The following is a 16661-nucleotide window of genomic DNA, read 5'->3' on the forward strand; positions in this document are numbered from 1 at the left end:
AATAATATCCTATTATTGGGGTCAGTAGGAAGAATAGTATCCTATTATTGGGGTCAGTAGGAAGAATAGTATCCTATTATTGGTGTCAGTAGGAAGAATCATTGTATTATCTTATGTAAGCTCATATGCAAACCTTCTCTAGGGCCAGTTTGGTAAGATGCCAGTGAATGTATCAGTATGTATTTGGGTTGGGGGAGGAAACAATCAGAATAAACCTACTCAAACACACGTTAAGCATACCAACTCCATGCAGATAGCGTTCCTAGCTGGACAGGTAAAGCCAAATTTTCTGTAGTCTGTGGAATGATAACTATAGTACAATGCAATATTGTCCTTCATGCTTGAAGAGTACATGATTGAGACCCTGACCACTGCCTTGACACTTTAATACTCGTATACAATCAAACATAAAAAATAAAAAAAATGGGTAGAAAATTGCAACACGCAAGAATGACAACGCTTCAGATATCGGATACCTAGAGACATAAGGACGCATGTGGTTTTACACATGATATTAATACTGTTTAGTAGTTACAAAGCCAGTCCTGCACTCAAGCAAGTAAGAATGTGCAAAAATAATGTAGACAAATAAACTCAACTGGTATCTTTTTCAGAATTTTTATTTAAATGCCATAAATACTGCAGCCATAATATCTGTCAGCGTGGTATAACTTGTCAAAAGATGTACGGTAAAACCTTGGTTTGCGAGCAGAATTCGTTCCAGAAACATGCTTGTAATCCAAAGCACTTGTATATCAAAGCATTTTTTTTACAGGGTATAAAAGAGAAGAGAGGCACCTCTAAGTGTAGCAATAAGTTGCTAAATGTTGTACCTTCATTAAATGTAACCATATTGCTCCGCTCTTCTTTGTTATACTCAGTTGTAACATGACGCTACTCTTATATCAAGACATCGCTTGTATACCAAGGCAACATTTATTAAAACATTTTGCTTGTCTTGCAAAACGCTCTCAAACCAAGTTACTCTCAAACCAAGGTTTTTACTGTAATTACTGCAAGGGATGCATTTCAGCACACTTAATGATATGGGCTGATTGTAGCTGCATATTACTAAGGAATATAGCATTTCACAGTAATCAATAGATCCTCACCATAAATTGCAAATGGAGAAATGACATAAGGATAATGCCATCGGTGTTATATCTGAGAAGTATAATAGATGGAGATGCCAACTGCTGTGTGCATATTCCTAATTCAATGAGTATTCCGGTAAATCATTAGCCCAGCCCTGAATACATACTCCATGCAATCAAACCAGCAAAATCCACAAGCAACATCTCGAGAGCTAGCTAAAAATATATTTACCTGTCAAGGGAGGGAGATGCAGGGTAGAGAAGGAAACATCAAACCGACTTTAAGGGGAGACCAGGAACAAAGAGAGGTAGAGCAGGATGCTGAGCTACAGTAGTAAGGAGCCCAAAGGATGCCTGTGAATGAATACAGAGCACATGGGGGAGGGTCTGCAAAATCTCTGTATCCCGCTGTAACAAAAGAGCAATTCTGGACACCTTACAAAGGGACTCTCCTACATGCTAGTTAACAATGGGAGAGATGCCCTACTGGAGGACTGTAACACTAGTGGCATTGGTACCCAGGACAAGACAAGGGAGAAGAGGAAGGAGGGATGCTGTCCAGGAGTGATGGAGGGAAGGAACCCAGAGAAGGGACAGACAGAGGAGGAGACAAATAAAGAGGCAGAGTCTGCACTTCACACAAAAGCCATCAGCGTGATAAAGTGTGGGCTGCATGTGCACTCTAGCGTGTCTGCCTGGATTTGGTCTAATAATCAGGACACATTTATTTTAGGTGTGTCCCTGCCTGCTTGTCATTTATCAGGGATACTGGGTGTGGGAGAATCAGTAATACAAGACATTGAAGCATTTTCATTCTCAAGGATAATGCCCCGTACACACGATCGCAATTTCCGATGGAATTTATCGTGGGAATTGCGTTCAAGCTGTCTTGCATACACACTGTCAGACCAAATTCCGACAGTCCAAAACGCGGTGACGTAAAACACTACGACGAGCCGAGAAAAATAAAAGTTCAATGCGTCCGAGCATGCGTCGACTTGATTCTGAGCATGCGTGGGTTTTTTCTCCGTCGGCGTTGCACACAGACGATTGGAATTTCTTATTGTTTTTTTTTTTTCATCGGAAAAAAATAAAACATGTTCTATTTCTAAACACAGACGGAACACAGACTCTTTTCATTGGAAATTCCGATGGTGTGTACGGGGCATAAGACTGCATGTGCTTATATACATGTGGGTGCATCCCATGAATGCAGTGCTAATAATACACATATGACAGCTTGGCAATATTACCGCATTATGAATCCTAAAGATATAAAAGACACAGGTTAATGCATTTCCTTTTCTTGATAGGAGCAGAACTAAAGTCTAAAATTTAAATGCAAAGGGCCAGATCCACGTACCTCGGCGCTTCTTTACGTCCGGCGTAGTGTATCTCAGATACACTACGCCGCTGTAACTTACAGCGTATTTCCCATATCCACAAAGAATTTGCGCCGTAAGTTACGGCGGCGTAGTGTAACTGTGTCGGCGTAAGGGCGCGCAATTCAAATGGATGAGATGGGGGCGTGTTTTATGTTAATACCTCTTGACCCGACGTAAATGACGTTTTTTCTGAATGGCGCATGCGCTGTCCGTGGGGGTATCCCAGTGCGCATGCTCCAAATTAACCCGCAACAAGCCAATGCTTTCGACGTGAACGTCATTCTACGCAAAGCCCTATTCGCGAACGTTTTACGCAAACGACATACACGACGGAAAATTTGACGCTAGCCCGGCGTCCATACTTAACATTGGCTACGCCTCATATAGCAGGGGTAACGTTACGCTGAAAAAAGCCTTACGGAAACGAGGTAAAAAAATGCGCCGGCCGGACGTACGTTTGTGGATTCGCGTATCTAGCTAATTTGCATACTCAACACTGAAATCAACGGAAGCGCCACCTAGCGGCCAGCGTAAATATGCACCTTAGATCCGACGGCGTACTAAGACGTACGCCAGTCGGATCTAGCCCAGTTTCAGGCGTATCTTGTTTTGTGGATACAAAACAAAGATACACCGGAGCAACCTAGCAGTTACGCGGTGAATCAATATATACGCCAGCGTAACTGCTTCGTGGATCTGGCCCAAAGTCTCTTTTGCTACAAAATAAACCTACCCGCCCGCTCGCATTCTTCCTTAAAATGTACAGTGAGCTGTGCGTGCACAGTACCTGTGTGCAGGGATGACTGAACTCCTGCACTGCATGGGCAGGAGAGACATCATCCTGCACTGACCAATTAAGATGGCTGAAGACCAGCACTGAAAAAAAGCTGGGGAGAAAATGCAAGCACCTACAAGGGACCTTGTGGGCGCCTGACTGCTGAAGCAGCAAGTATTGCAGACTTTAGTTTCACTTGAATACATTCCTATTATTTTTTTTTTAACATGCAAACCTGAATTTGACCTGATATAAACCTCTTGCTGTCCCTGTACAGCAGAGCTCAGACTGGAAGAGGGAGAAGCAGCGCAAGTAACCAATTAGTTGTGCTGCAGTGTAGGTAGCATGCTGATAGAAGGAGAGGGCAATCTGCTGCTCTCACTTCACTGTTCAGTCACAGGTGGGAGACAAGGACAAGGACATTACTGCAGGTCTCCTTTTGTCAGACCTGGCAGGGTCACACTCTTGACAACACTGTTTTCTTACAAATTTGTTGTAGTTGTAAGTATTTGCATTTCTGTGTTCACCTGTTTGTAAAAGTTCCTAAAAAAAATATTATTAAAGAAAAATCAGGTCTCCTGCCCTGCCAGATGGGGATATAGGGCCAGATTCACCAAAGAGATACGCCGTCGTATCTCTGTTTCTATCTATGCTACTGATTCATAGAATCAGTTACGCATAGATATCCATAAGATCCGACAGGTGTAATTGTTTTACACTGTCGGATCTTAGGATGCAGTACCGCGGCCGCCGCTGGGGGGAGTTTGTGTCGTAAACCAGCGTCGGGTATGCAAATTAGGAGTTACGGCGATTCCCGACGGATTTTCGCTACGTCGCTGCTAGTCTAGTTTCCCGTCGCAAAGTTAGTCATCGTTTGAACTGCCCTAACTTTACTCAGCAGTCGTTCCCGCGTCCAAATTTAAAATTTAACGTCGTTGGCGTAACAAGTCCGGGAATACGGAATTACGCTACGCGCATCGCCGTTTGAAAAAATGATGTCACTGCGCGCAAAGCACGGCGGGAATTGCGAAACTGAGCATGCGCAGTAGGTCCGGCGTGGGAGCGCGCCTAATTTAAATGGCACACGCCCATTTGAATTGGCCTGCCTTGCACCGGAGGCTGCCAGCGTAGTTTTCATCGCAAGTGCTTTGTGAATCAGGCACTTGCGATGAAAACTTGCAGTGGTGTAACGTATCTACGATACGTTATGCCGCCGCAGTTCTATGTGAATCTGGCCTTTAGTGTGAGTAAGCCCAGGTTCACATTGGAGCGATTTGGCATGCGATTTAACATATTGCCTGCACGTATGTACGCCCGGCGCATTTTTTTTCGTCGTTTACGTTAGGCTTTTTCCGGCGTAAGGTTCTCCTGCTATATGAGGCGTACGCAATGTTAAGTATGGACGTTGTTCCCGCGTCGAATTTTGACATTTTTACGTCGTTTGCGTAAGTCGTTCGCGAATAGGGCTGTACGTAAGTTGCGTTCACGTCTAAAGCATTGACGATTTGTGGCGGAATTTCGAGCATGCACACTGGGATTCTTTTACGAACGGCGTAAAAAACGTCAAATACGTGGGGTCACACTAAATTTGAATAAAACACGCCCACATAATCCAAATTTTAATTAGGCGGGCTTACGCCGGAGCACATACGTTACGCCGCCGTAACTTAGGGCGCAAGTTCTTTCTGAATACGGAACTTGCGCCCTAATTTACGGCGGCGTAACGTATCGGAGATACGTTACGCCCGCACAATGTTACGCAGGGCTATCTGAATCTAGCCCATAATTTTTGCTTTCACGTGATTGGTTAATAGAAGTCAGCAGCGCTTCACCTATTTCACTAAGCTAAGAGAACATTCCCTTTGAAAAATGAACAGCCTATTTACCTTTAGTAAATGAACCCTGATATATATCAATGTTTCTACATGTATCATGTTTTTGTCTAATGCACTAGAGCACAGAAGCCTACAGCAACCAAACAGGTGTTTGCTTTTATTTTCTTATGGATATTTTATTGGTTGCTATCACTCATATCTTCCATTTCTAGTCACTGGACAACTCAGACCTTCCATTTGCAGTTTTTAGAAATCCGCCCAACTGGGTGCGGAAAAATGCAGAGGAAGCCCAGCATGCAGCCCTATACATTGCTTGAGCCACTGCCTTGTGCATATGTACTCTCTCCGTGCACGTGATCAGTTGCTACCATCGTTACCATGGAGAATTCACAGAACTTCACGGGAACAAAAGAAAAATGGAGGAGGATGGGTTTGTGTTTGTGGAGGACGTGAGGGGGCTCTTGGAACTCAATGACAGGCTTTTATAATGTTGCCATTTATTAGGCTGTGGAAAAGGGCAAGCACGACGGCATGTATATGCTGGTAGATGTGTTCTGCTCAAGAAAATCGTTCGGTACAGACTGTGCGTGCCAGTTACCTAGCAACAAGAAGATGTGGCTGCTGCCTCCTGAGTACCTGCCTTCCTGCCCCCACACACCTCCCTGAGGCATCCTCATTGATTGCAGGTTACCGTCAGGGATTTCGCACGCTATGGTGTAAATAAAGCGTTAACTGCACAAGCAGTTGTTTAACTATTCATGTGTTGTATATAAAGAAAGGTAATATATCTAGGGGAAGAGGTAGGTCAAACTGTCAGATTCATTTTTATTTCATCATATTGGCCATGCACATCAATATTTTATTTTAATTTGCATATAATCGAGCTGCTTGATTAGATCTAAGATTCATTTATTTTTGATCACCAACTCGTGTGTTTCTGGATTTAAAAAAAAAAAAAAAATTAGTCTAAAATATGGGAATACATGAAATGATGGAATTTAAATACCAATTAATTGACTTTGGATTCAAGCAGCAATTATATGGCACGGTCATTTAATGACAGGTCAAAAAAAAAGGAAGTGATCAAATAGGCATGCTCAAAGGATTGGATCAAAAAATACATTTTATGCTTTTAAATCTCAAAATGACTGAAAATATTATGACCTATCTTAATCTCTTCTTTTTCATGAACATAAAGAGATCAAAAAGGAATTTTTTTACTCTCGAGTTTTGCTTAGATTAGACCAAAATATAAAACGTTTTGTCACTTTGAACAATCAGATTAAAGCATAGGTGGACACCATTATTTTGGTACATTAAAATACACTGATCAGCTATAACATTATGACCACTGAGAGATGAAGGGAATATCTCGTTATAATGGCATCTTAAAATATGTGGGATCTATTAGGCAGCAAGTAAACATGTTGTCCATGAAGTTGATGTGGTGAAAGCAGAAAAAAAATGGGCATCGCAGTTTGTTGTGTATGAGGCTGTAAAGCCCATGGTGACCCATGTCCACAATCAAGCTTCTACAATGGTCACATCAGGGGCGGATCCAGGGGGGGGGGCATTGGGGAAATTGCCCCCACGAGAAACTAGTGAGCAGGCTGTGCTGATGCCGACCCCCATCAGGACAGGGCAGCAGCGCCGAAACTGACAGGTTCTGTGAAAAGACACAGGCAGAGAATTCCACCCCTCCTTCTCCTCCTTGAGCCGAGCATTCACCTGGCAATGCCTGCTCCTATTGGCTACATTCAGAGGGATTGGCTGGGAAACTAGAAGCTAGAGCATTATGGGACATGTAGTCCCGGATACCAGCATGCCCCATGATGATTCCCTGAGAGGACTGCAGCCCCCAACATGCCGAGCGGGAGGGGAAGGGGGAAGAGGAAGAGAGGAGAAGAGAGACCATGAGGCTGTCGAGTGGAGTGAGCCAGTGAATCTATTATTATCCTCCAAGGTAAGAACTTACCTCTCCTCCACCTGGCTTCTCCCACTCTTTCATCCCCTCCACCTGGCTGCATCCACCCTGTCCTCCCCTCTACCTGGCTGCTCCCAACCTGTCCTCCCCTCCTCCTGGCTGCATCCACCCTGTCCTCCCCTCCTCCTGGCTGCATCCACCCTGTCCTCCCCTCCACCTGGCTGCATCCACCCTATCCTCCCCTCCTCCTGGCTGCATCCACCCTGTCCTCCCCTCCACCTGGCTGCATCCACCCTATCCTCCCCTCCTCCTGGCTGCATCCACCCTGTCCTCCCTCCACCTGGCTGCTCCCACCCTGTCCTCCCTCCACCTGGCTGCTCCCACCCTGTCCTCCCTCCACCTGGCTGCTCCCTTCCTTCTACCTGACTGCATCCACCCTGTCCTCCATCCACCTGGCTGCTCCCATCCTGTCCTCCCTCCACCTGGCTGCTCCCACCCTGTCCTCCCTCCACCTGGCTGCTCCCTTCCTTCTACCTGACTGCATCTACCCTGTCCTCCCCTCCACCTGGCTGCATCCACCCTACAAATTGCCCACAAAATGTTTGGCAGTGTTCCTCCCGAAGATTAGACTCTGGATCTGCCCCTGGGTCACATGAACATCAGAACTGGACTACAGAGCAATAGAAGAAGGTGGCCTGGTCTGATGAATCACGTTTTCTTTTACATAATGTGGATAGTCGGGTGTGTGTGCGTCACTTACCTGAAGAAGAGATGGCACCAGAATGTGGTATAAGAAGGCAAATCGGCAGAGGCAGTGTGTGATGCTTTGAGCAATGTTCTGCTGGGAAACATTGGGTCCTGCCATTCATGTGGATGTTACTTTGGTGTCCATGACTCAATGGGTCAGGGCTGTTTTAGCAAACTCAATATTAGGTGGGTAGTCATAATGTTATGGCTGATCGGTGTATGTGAGAGGATGCATAGCCTTATGATTTGCCATTAGTTGTCCTTGTTGCAGAAAAATGCACTTTTATTAACATTTGGTGCTTACGTAAATTACCCATAAAACAGGTCAATACCAAGCGTGCATTCACACTTATGTCCGCAAAGCTGGGAGACTGACAGATTGACGAAACTGGAAGTGACGTGGGAGCCGCGGCCCCGCTGTTTTAAATACAAGCTGATACTATTGTTGCATCTTGTAAGTGTACTTTTAATAAATAAACACCTTTGTTTAAGCTTACTGCACTATGGGGGATCCCCCTTGTTGTCCATTGCAGGACATGCACACAATCTTTTAAAGGGCCACATGCCTATCTATTTGTGACCATTCCAAGAGTGACCAAAACAGGAAAACTAGTAGAAGCACCATAACGGAACAGGATTTAAGGCAGTCCCTGCCCAAGGGGAAGGAATAACAAGGATGAATTTCTGGACAGCCGCACTCTTGAACAATCTTTGCCTTTATTTAAAACAGGAACAGTACTACAAGTCACAGCAATCGAACCTCAGACATCTGACGCGTTTCACACTATATCTAGTGTTTAGTAATAGCTGGCTGACTTGTAGTGCTGTTCCTGTTTTAAATAAAGGCAACGATTGTTCAAGAGTCCAGAAATTCATCCTTGTTATTCCTGCCTTGCGGATTGCATTGCCTGCACCTGGGATCTCTGTGGGGTTGATTTTTGCCAAGGTTTCCACCTGGAGCGGCCATCTCTCTTTCCCCTGCCCAAGGGGAAGTCGCATTAGACCTCATAGCGGGTCCATCCTTTGAGGTGAGAGCACAGGCGAATGGTGGTGGGAATCACAGCTCTTAAAAAGAATAAACTGAAAAAATACCTGACCACTGGATGTACACGTAAATATCTTCCACAAAGACTTTTGCTTCATAGTACTAAAGAGTACCATTTTTTTTGCACCGTGGAAATGTATATATATGAATTTCTTTTGTATGTGCAATATCTGCATATTTTGCACATGATTTATGCACTTTATGGGTTTGTGATTTGCACATACGTGTTTTAAGGAGGCTTGCAATAGTTTCTTTTTAAGGTGAGAATTTGTATTTATACGTTTGAGGGGGTGCAACAGGTTTATTACAAATAATTTATCCATAGGTGTGGGAACATATTACTGTTAGCAGCCACCTGCACAAAATACATATTTTACAGTACAGTAGCGCAGGTATTATTATAATTTCACAGTATCAAGTCTCAGATTACACTCAGCTGTCTATTCTGTGCAGTTTGTGACTAGAGATGTACAGAACTGTTCGCCGGCGAATAATTCACAGCGATTTTTGCGCGTTCGCCGATGCGGGCGAACATATGCGTTGTTCGATCCGAGTCCTATTAATTAACATTGAGCAAACTTTGACCCTCTACCTCACAGTCAGCAGACACATTCAAGCCAATCAGCAGCATACCCTCCCTCCCTGACCTTCCCACCTCTCGGGCAGCATCCATTTTTGATTCATTCTGAACCTGCATTCTTAGTGAGAGGAGGGATAGTGTTGCTGCTGCTAAATTTATAGGCAAATCTATAGCTAGGCTAGTGTTTTCAGTGTCCACTCCAGTCCTGAAAGACTCATCTGATCTCTGCTGTAAGGACAGCACCCCAAAAAGCCCTTTTTAGGGCTAGTATATCAGTCTGCTTTTTTTTTTCTCTGTAATCTAATTGCAGTTGCCTGCTAGGCAACGTGTGTGTGTGTCAGGATCACAGCGTGCACTATGCCCAGTGCCACCCACCACTCATCTATCTTGGTGGCACAGTAGATAACATTTAAAAAAAAATGTGTTTTACTGCAATAGAATAGTAGTCAGTTGCCTGGCTGCCAGCGTGTGTCAGGGGTACAGCGTACACTGTGCCCAGTGCCACCCACCACTCATCTATCTTGGTGGCACAGTACATAACATTTAAAAAATAAAATTGTTTATTACTGCAATAGAATAGTAGTCAGTTGCCTGGCTGCCAGCGTGTGTCAGGGGTACAGCATACACTGTGCCCAGTGCCACCCACCACTCATCTATCTTGGTGGCACAGTACATAACATTTAAAAAATTAAATAAAAATTATTACTGCAATAGAATAGTAGTCAGTTGCCTGGCTGCCAGCGTGTGTCAGGGGTACAGCGTACACTGTGCCCAGTGCCACCCACCTCTCATCTGTCTTGGTGGCACAGTACATAACATTTAAAAACCCCCAAAAATTGACTGCAATAGAATAGTAGTCAGTTGCCAGTGTGTGTCAGGCTCATAGTGTATACTGTGCCCACTTGCCCAGTGCCACCACTCATATATCTGGTGGCATAGTAGAATACATTTAAAAAGAAAAAACACAATTTTGACTGCAATAGAATAGCAGTTAGTTGTCTGCAGGTGTGTGTCAGGCCTACAGCGTCTACTCTGCCAACTTCTGCCAGTACATAGTGCCACTCATATCTGGTGTCACAGTAGCTTGCACGCATAGTACAACTAAACAAATAAAAAAAATGACTGGCAGAGGCAGGCCACCCCGCAGGGGCTGTCGTGGTCGTGGTGCTGTGATTCCCTTTGGCCCTAGAATAACGCCCAGTGTTCAGAGGCCACGTACCCTGAACTCGAAAAGTTCTGAGGACATAGTTGACTGGCTAACACAGGACACCCAATCTTCTACAGCTTCCGCTCGTAACCTTGACGCACCATCCTCCTCCAGCTCAGCTTCGGGCACCTCTCAAGTTACCACTCGCCCGCATGCCGCCACCACCAACACTAGCATCACAGCTGCTTCACTTGATCTGTCAAAGGAGTTATTTACACATCAGTTGGAAGAAATGAGTGATGCGCAACCATTATTGCCAGAGGTTGTAGATAAAAGGGATAGCCAGGCAGCATTACACACATGGACGTATGGTGTGATGATAATGTACCCCCTGCTGCTTCCTTTGCTGAGTTGTCAGATACAAGTGAAGCGGTTGATGATGACTGTGGTGGAAAGTTTGAACTTCATATTTCATACCAGTGCAAAAGATGAATGTATGTTTTACTAGGACAGGGCCACGCTTGTACTGTAGAAGGCATCTCCTGTCGTGGGAATCAGTAAAAGGTGTCAGGTATTAATTAAATGAGCTAAATCATCCTTTTGTCTTGAAAGGAAGCTCTGATAGTCTGAAAGGCCCCATCACAGTAGGGGCCCTTAGCATGCTAATGGAGCAAATGGTCAAACCACGCATCAAAGGAACGTTTGACATACCCTAGACTGATAAGTTTTTTTAGATTAGTGCATGCTAGAAACATTTTTATAAGGCTTGGAAGGCAACCAATCAGGATTTGGATGGAACTCGGAACTAATGAATATCTAAGTTTGAGATTCAACCAATCCGCTCGTAAGGCCATTTTACACCAATAGCATCCTAAGGATTTTGAATCCTGGAGGGAGGGGGGCAGAGGAGGGCAAGGGAGCATAAAGGTCAGAGAGAAAGCTCTGAGAGCTCTCTCTTGCCCTGAAGCATGATGGATGAGCTGACCCAGGCGTGGTGATATAACTCTCTCTCTCTCTTTCCTTCTCTCTCTCTCTCTCTCCTTCCCTCTCTCTCTCTCTCTCTCTCTCTCTCCTTCCCTCTCTCTCTCTCTCTCTTCTTCCCTCTCTCTCTCTCTCTCTATCTCTCCCTTCCTAAGCTTAATCTCTGTAACTTTTCCTTTCCTATGAATTGTCTTGAGATACTGATGTATCCATTTTAGCCATCTTACTGTTTGTATAATTGTGTGCCTGGGATATCATCTTGGTTTTGAAGGTGGTATCCTTTATGTTATGGTTTGTAAATATTGGATTAATACAAGTGTCTTCTCTGTATCAATAAATGTAATACTTTTCTCTTTTTCGCAGCGCTATTCTTTGCTTTAATTTTTATATAGACAAAAAGGTTTTTATAGCTTATTTTAATTATTTACGTGCGATATTAATATTTCTCTGATTATTAATTATGTACGTGCTTTATTAATTATTCTATGACATGACGATGTGTCCGGGGGTTGTCACGTGGGTGCCTGCTCGAAGAGAAGAAGAACAGGGGGAGAGTTCAGATGGGCAGACAGAGAGGAGGAGGAGACGAGTTGGAAGCAGGGGGAGGTCATCGCAAGGAGCTAGTGGCACAGTCAGACAGCATGTATCGGCACCCGGAGTCAGCCAGACAGCACGCCAATCAACGCATGCTCTTGCCACCACCAGAATGCCGTCATTGCAAAGCTCAGCAGTGTGGCATTTTTTGTGTGTGTCTGCCTCTGATAACAGTGATGCCATTTGCAACCTGTGCCAAAAGAAACTGAGTCGTGGGAAATCCAACACCCACCTAGGTACAACTGCTTTGCGAAGGCACATGATCGCACATCACAAACGCCTATGGGATTAACACATGATGACGAGTACAAGCAGCACACAAGCTCAAAGCCACCATCCTCCTCCTGGTGCAGCATCTTCAGTCACGTCAACCACTGTTGTCCTCCTTGCCCCCTCTCAACCATCCGCCACTCAGTCTCTCACCTTGAGCAGTTCCTGCTCATCTGCCCACAGTCAAGTGTCTGTCAAGGAATGTTTGAGCATAAGAAGCCAATGTCACAGAGTCACCCCCTTGCCTGGCGTCTGACAGCTGGCTTGTCGGAACTCTTAGCCCGCCAGCTTTTACACAAGCTGGTGGAGTCTAAATCCTTCAAAAGATTTGTAGCTAGTGGAAGGTACCCGGCCGAAATTTATTTTCACAAAAGGCAATCCCCAACCTGTACTCTATTGTGCAAAAGGAAGTCATGGCATCCCTGGCACACAGTGTTGGGGCAAGGGTCCATCTGACCACTGATACCTGGTCTGCAAAGCACGGTCAGGCAGGTATATCACCTACACTGCGCATTGGGTAAACCTGCTGACTACTGCCAAGCATGTAATGCGTGGCTCTGCAGAGGAGTTGGTGACACCGCCACGACTTGCAGGCAGGTCTGCTGCCACCTCCTCTACTCCTCCTACTCCATCCTCTTCGATAACCTCCTCGGCTGAGTCCTCTTCTGCTGCTGCGTCTTGCTCCACATCAACTGGAACCCCCCAGCTCCCCAGGGGCTATTCCACATCACGGATACGACAGTGTCACGCCGTCTTGGGGTTGACTTGCCTAAAAGCAGAGAGTCACACCGGACCAGCACTCCTGTCCGCCCTGAATGCACAGGTGGATCAGTAGCTGACTCTGCACCAACTGGAGATTGGCAAAGTGGTGTGTGACAACGGAAGCAATTTGTTGGCGGCATTGAATTTGGGCAAGTTGACACATGTCCCGTGCATGGCACATGTGATGAATCTGATTGTACAACGCTTTGTGCATAAGTACCCAGACTTACAGGATGTCCTCAAGCAGGCCAGGAAGGTGTGTGGCCATTTCAGACGTTCCTACACGGCCATGGCGCACTTTTCAGATATCCAGCGGCGAAACAACATGCCAGTGAGGCGACTGATTTGCGACAGTCCGACACGTTGGAATTCAACACTCCTAATGTTCGACCGCCTGCTCCAACAAGAAAAAGTCGTCAACGAGTATTTGTATGACCGGGGGGGTTGCTAGGACAGCCTCTGCGCAGCTGGGAATTTTTTTGCCACGTTACTGGACGCTCATGCGCAATGCCTGTAGGCTCATGCGTCCTTTTGAGGAGGTGACAAACCTAGTCAGTCGCACTGAAGGCAGCATCAGCGACATCATCCCATTTGTTTTTGTAACGGGAGTCACTTTAGGGGCACAGGGTGAATGAGAACCCCACTATGGTCTGTGCTAGTCACATTTAATGCGGTCAGATATTGTATATATTGTATATATATTGTGTGTTGGCTGATGTATACTAGTCAGCTTGCTGTGATGAAAGGGGTGGGGTGTGATTGCATTCCATTGTCTATTGTGGTAATTAAGTCTGCTATGTGGATTGGAGCTTGGTGGACAGTCTGCATACTGGGATGTTTAAGTGTCTTGCTGTGAGGAAAGGGGGGGGGGTCACTCCAGCAACCCCCCCTGCTAAGACTGTTTACTGAAGGAGAAGTTTGAATACACCTGACCTGTATCACCATTGTCATTGGACAATTTAGCCCACCCTGTTTCCCAAGGGTGGGAGGAATGTATTTTGAAAAGGAATGTATTACCATGTGCAGATAATAAAGAGTCATTCCCTGTTTTGAACCTCAAACCGAGCTGTGTGTCTCGTTTCTGGGGGGGGGGGGATTCTTATCGGTCGTGTTCGTTTGCCTGATTGTGGAGTGTCGATAAGCTGTCTTGGGTGGAATGGAATTTCGTGAATGGATTTAACTCCTGTCCCATTTGGGGTTCCGTTACAATTGTTGGCAAGCAGTGAGATGATCCCACAGCCTTAAAGGGCAGCTACAAGGACACAGGACAATGGAGACACAGTAGGAACGGCTGAAGCTCTCTACCCTCAAGGACTTACTAGAGAACTGTGGCAGACCGGCCAGCAACCATAAGAAGATGGACGTGATCACAGAACTTGTCCAAATGGATGGAGCTGAAAGACCCAACTTAACAGAAAGGCCCAGCATAACAGACAGGACACCCAAAGAGGCAAGTTTTGATCGGGCTGTTAAACTAAGACTGGCACACTATGGTCCTAACCCTCCACCGGAGATCATAGACCGAGTTATAGCTGCTGTGGATGCAAATTGGCTACGGCAAAGAGGTTCTGCAGCAGCAGAAGTCACAGCAGCACCAACTGAAAGGAGAAAGATACATTTTGCTGCTTTTAAGAATTTCATTGAAACTGAAGGGGAGATTGATGGGTACCTTGCTGATTTTGAACGGCAATGTGCCCTACACCGGGTGCCCACAGAGGAATGGGTTACCATTTTGTCTGGGAAATTGTCCGGCCGGGCCAGTGAAGCATTCAGGGCCATCCCAGGCAAGGATATTATGAACTATGGACTGGTAAAAGAAGCACTTTTGGCCAGGTATGCCGTCACACCAGAGGCATACCCAAGGCGTTTCCGAGAGACGAGCAAGCAGACTGGAGACTCATATACCGAGTGGGCATGCCGCCTACACCGCACAGCATCCCACTGGGTCAATGGATGCCAAGCAGAATCCGGGGAAGAGGTGCTGCAGGTGTTCCTAATGCTGCACTTCTTTGACAAACTGTCCCGGGAAGTCAGAGAGTGGGTCCGGGACAGAAACCCTTTCTCCTTGTCTGAAGCAGCTCGCCTGGCGGACGAATACACAGACGCCCGCAAACTGGATAACTCTGTGGTCAAGACAACAGCTCGGGTGGATCATCGATCAGCGGCACCCCCGCCGGCTATTGCCTACAAACCCCAGTCGGACCGTCCTACAACACCACCTCCAGCGGCCACTTATCCTCAGCAGCCCAGGTTCAACTCCCAGGACTACTCACAACCCATCAAGTGTTTTGGGTGTAAACAGCTAGGACACAAAAAGCTAGACTGTCCATTGAATCCACCCAGGCAGTCACAGTCATGGAGACAGCTAGAAAGGGGGAACCCCCGCACACCCATGCCTGCGGCCCACTGCATTGAGGAGGAAGAACATTGGGGCGTCCTGCACGAGGCAGATCCAATACAAGCAGCTAACCAGGACAACAGGCAGCAACACAGGCAGACTGTCTGGGTCAATGGAAAGGTAGCCAATGGCCTACGTGATACTGGAGCCACCATGACCCTGCTACAGAAGAAACTCATCCCAGAGAGCCAGCACACCGGAGACACTGTAGCCGTAAGAGTAGCGGGAGGCACCGTCTTCCGGCTACCCGTTGCCCGGGTTCACCTGGATTGGGGGGTTGGTTCGGGACATGTGAATGTGGGGGTGATGAAGGATTTGCCAGCGGATGTACTACTGGGGAATGATTTGGCCCCCCTTGTTTCTGCGTACGCCCCGATGTTCCCCGATGAAGCCCACACAGTGACTACCTGTGCCCAGACCCGCGTTGCTGGAACCAACCCGCTTGCTGCTGAGACCCGGGTAAGACTACCTTCCCCGACATGTACTATAGATCCGGGACAATATCACAGTCTAAAATGGGAATGCAACGACACTACGTCATGTATTATGAGATGTCCCGTGGCTTGAACATTGAAATGCACAAACAGGCTGAAATTGTCAAAAGATTAAATGGGATTTGCATCCAGGTGGTGCCTTATCTCTCCCAAGAGCATCAGCAACAGGTTTTGGGAGCCATTGAGAGAGCAAAGCAAGTGACTGTTCCAGAACTGAATTCCATTATTCCCCTACACCATCAGCTACCAACCTGGTAAGCCAAATGGCAATGCTGATGGTTTATCCCGGCAAACAGACGTCATCCCGGCCTCCTAGTTCCGGACATCCCCAAGTTGACCCGAAAAGGATCAAGCCGGGTCTGCCGGAGTGTTCCACAAGGAGGGAGTCATGTAACGGGAGTCACTTTAGGGGCACAGGGTGAATGAGAACCCCACTATGGTCTGTGCTAGTCACATTTAATGCGGTCAGATATTGTATATATTGTATATATATTGTGTGTTGGCTGATGTATACTAGTCAGCTTGCTGTGATGAAAGGGGTGGGGTGTGATTGCATTCCATTGTCTATTGTGGTAATTAAGTCTGCTATGTGGATTGGAGCTTGGTGTACAGTCTGCATACCTATTATGG

The 16661-nt window shown here is 46.2% G+C and overlaps 1 protein-coding gene across 1 annotated transcript in view; it reads right to left on the reverse strand.

Moving 5' to 3' along the window:
- PLPPR3 (phospholipid phosphatase related 3) overlaps nt 1–1738 on the reverse strand; it is a 44024-nt gene extending 42286 nt beyond the window's left edge. The window contains exon 1 of the mRNA XM_040322117.1: nt 1327–1738. The gene's annotated coding sequence lies outside the window, so the exon portion shown is untranslated. The remainder of the gene's footprint in view (nt 1–1326) is intronic.
- Nucleotides 1739–16661: the final 14923 nt, after the last annotated feature.

The sequence above is a fragment of the Rana temporaria genome, chromosome 1, assembly GCF_905171775.1.
Source record: "Rana temporaria chromosome 1, aRanTem1.1, whole genome shotgun sequence".
NCBI lineage: Eukaryota > Metazoa > Chordata > Amphibia > Anura > Ranidae > Rana > Rana temporaria.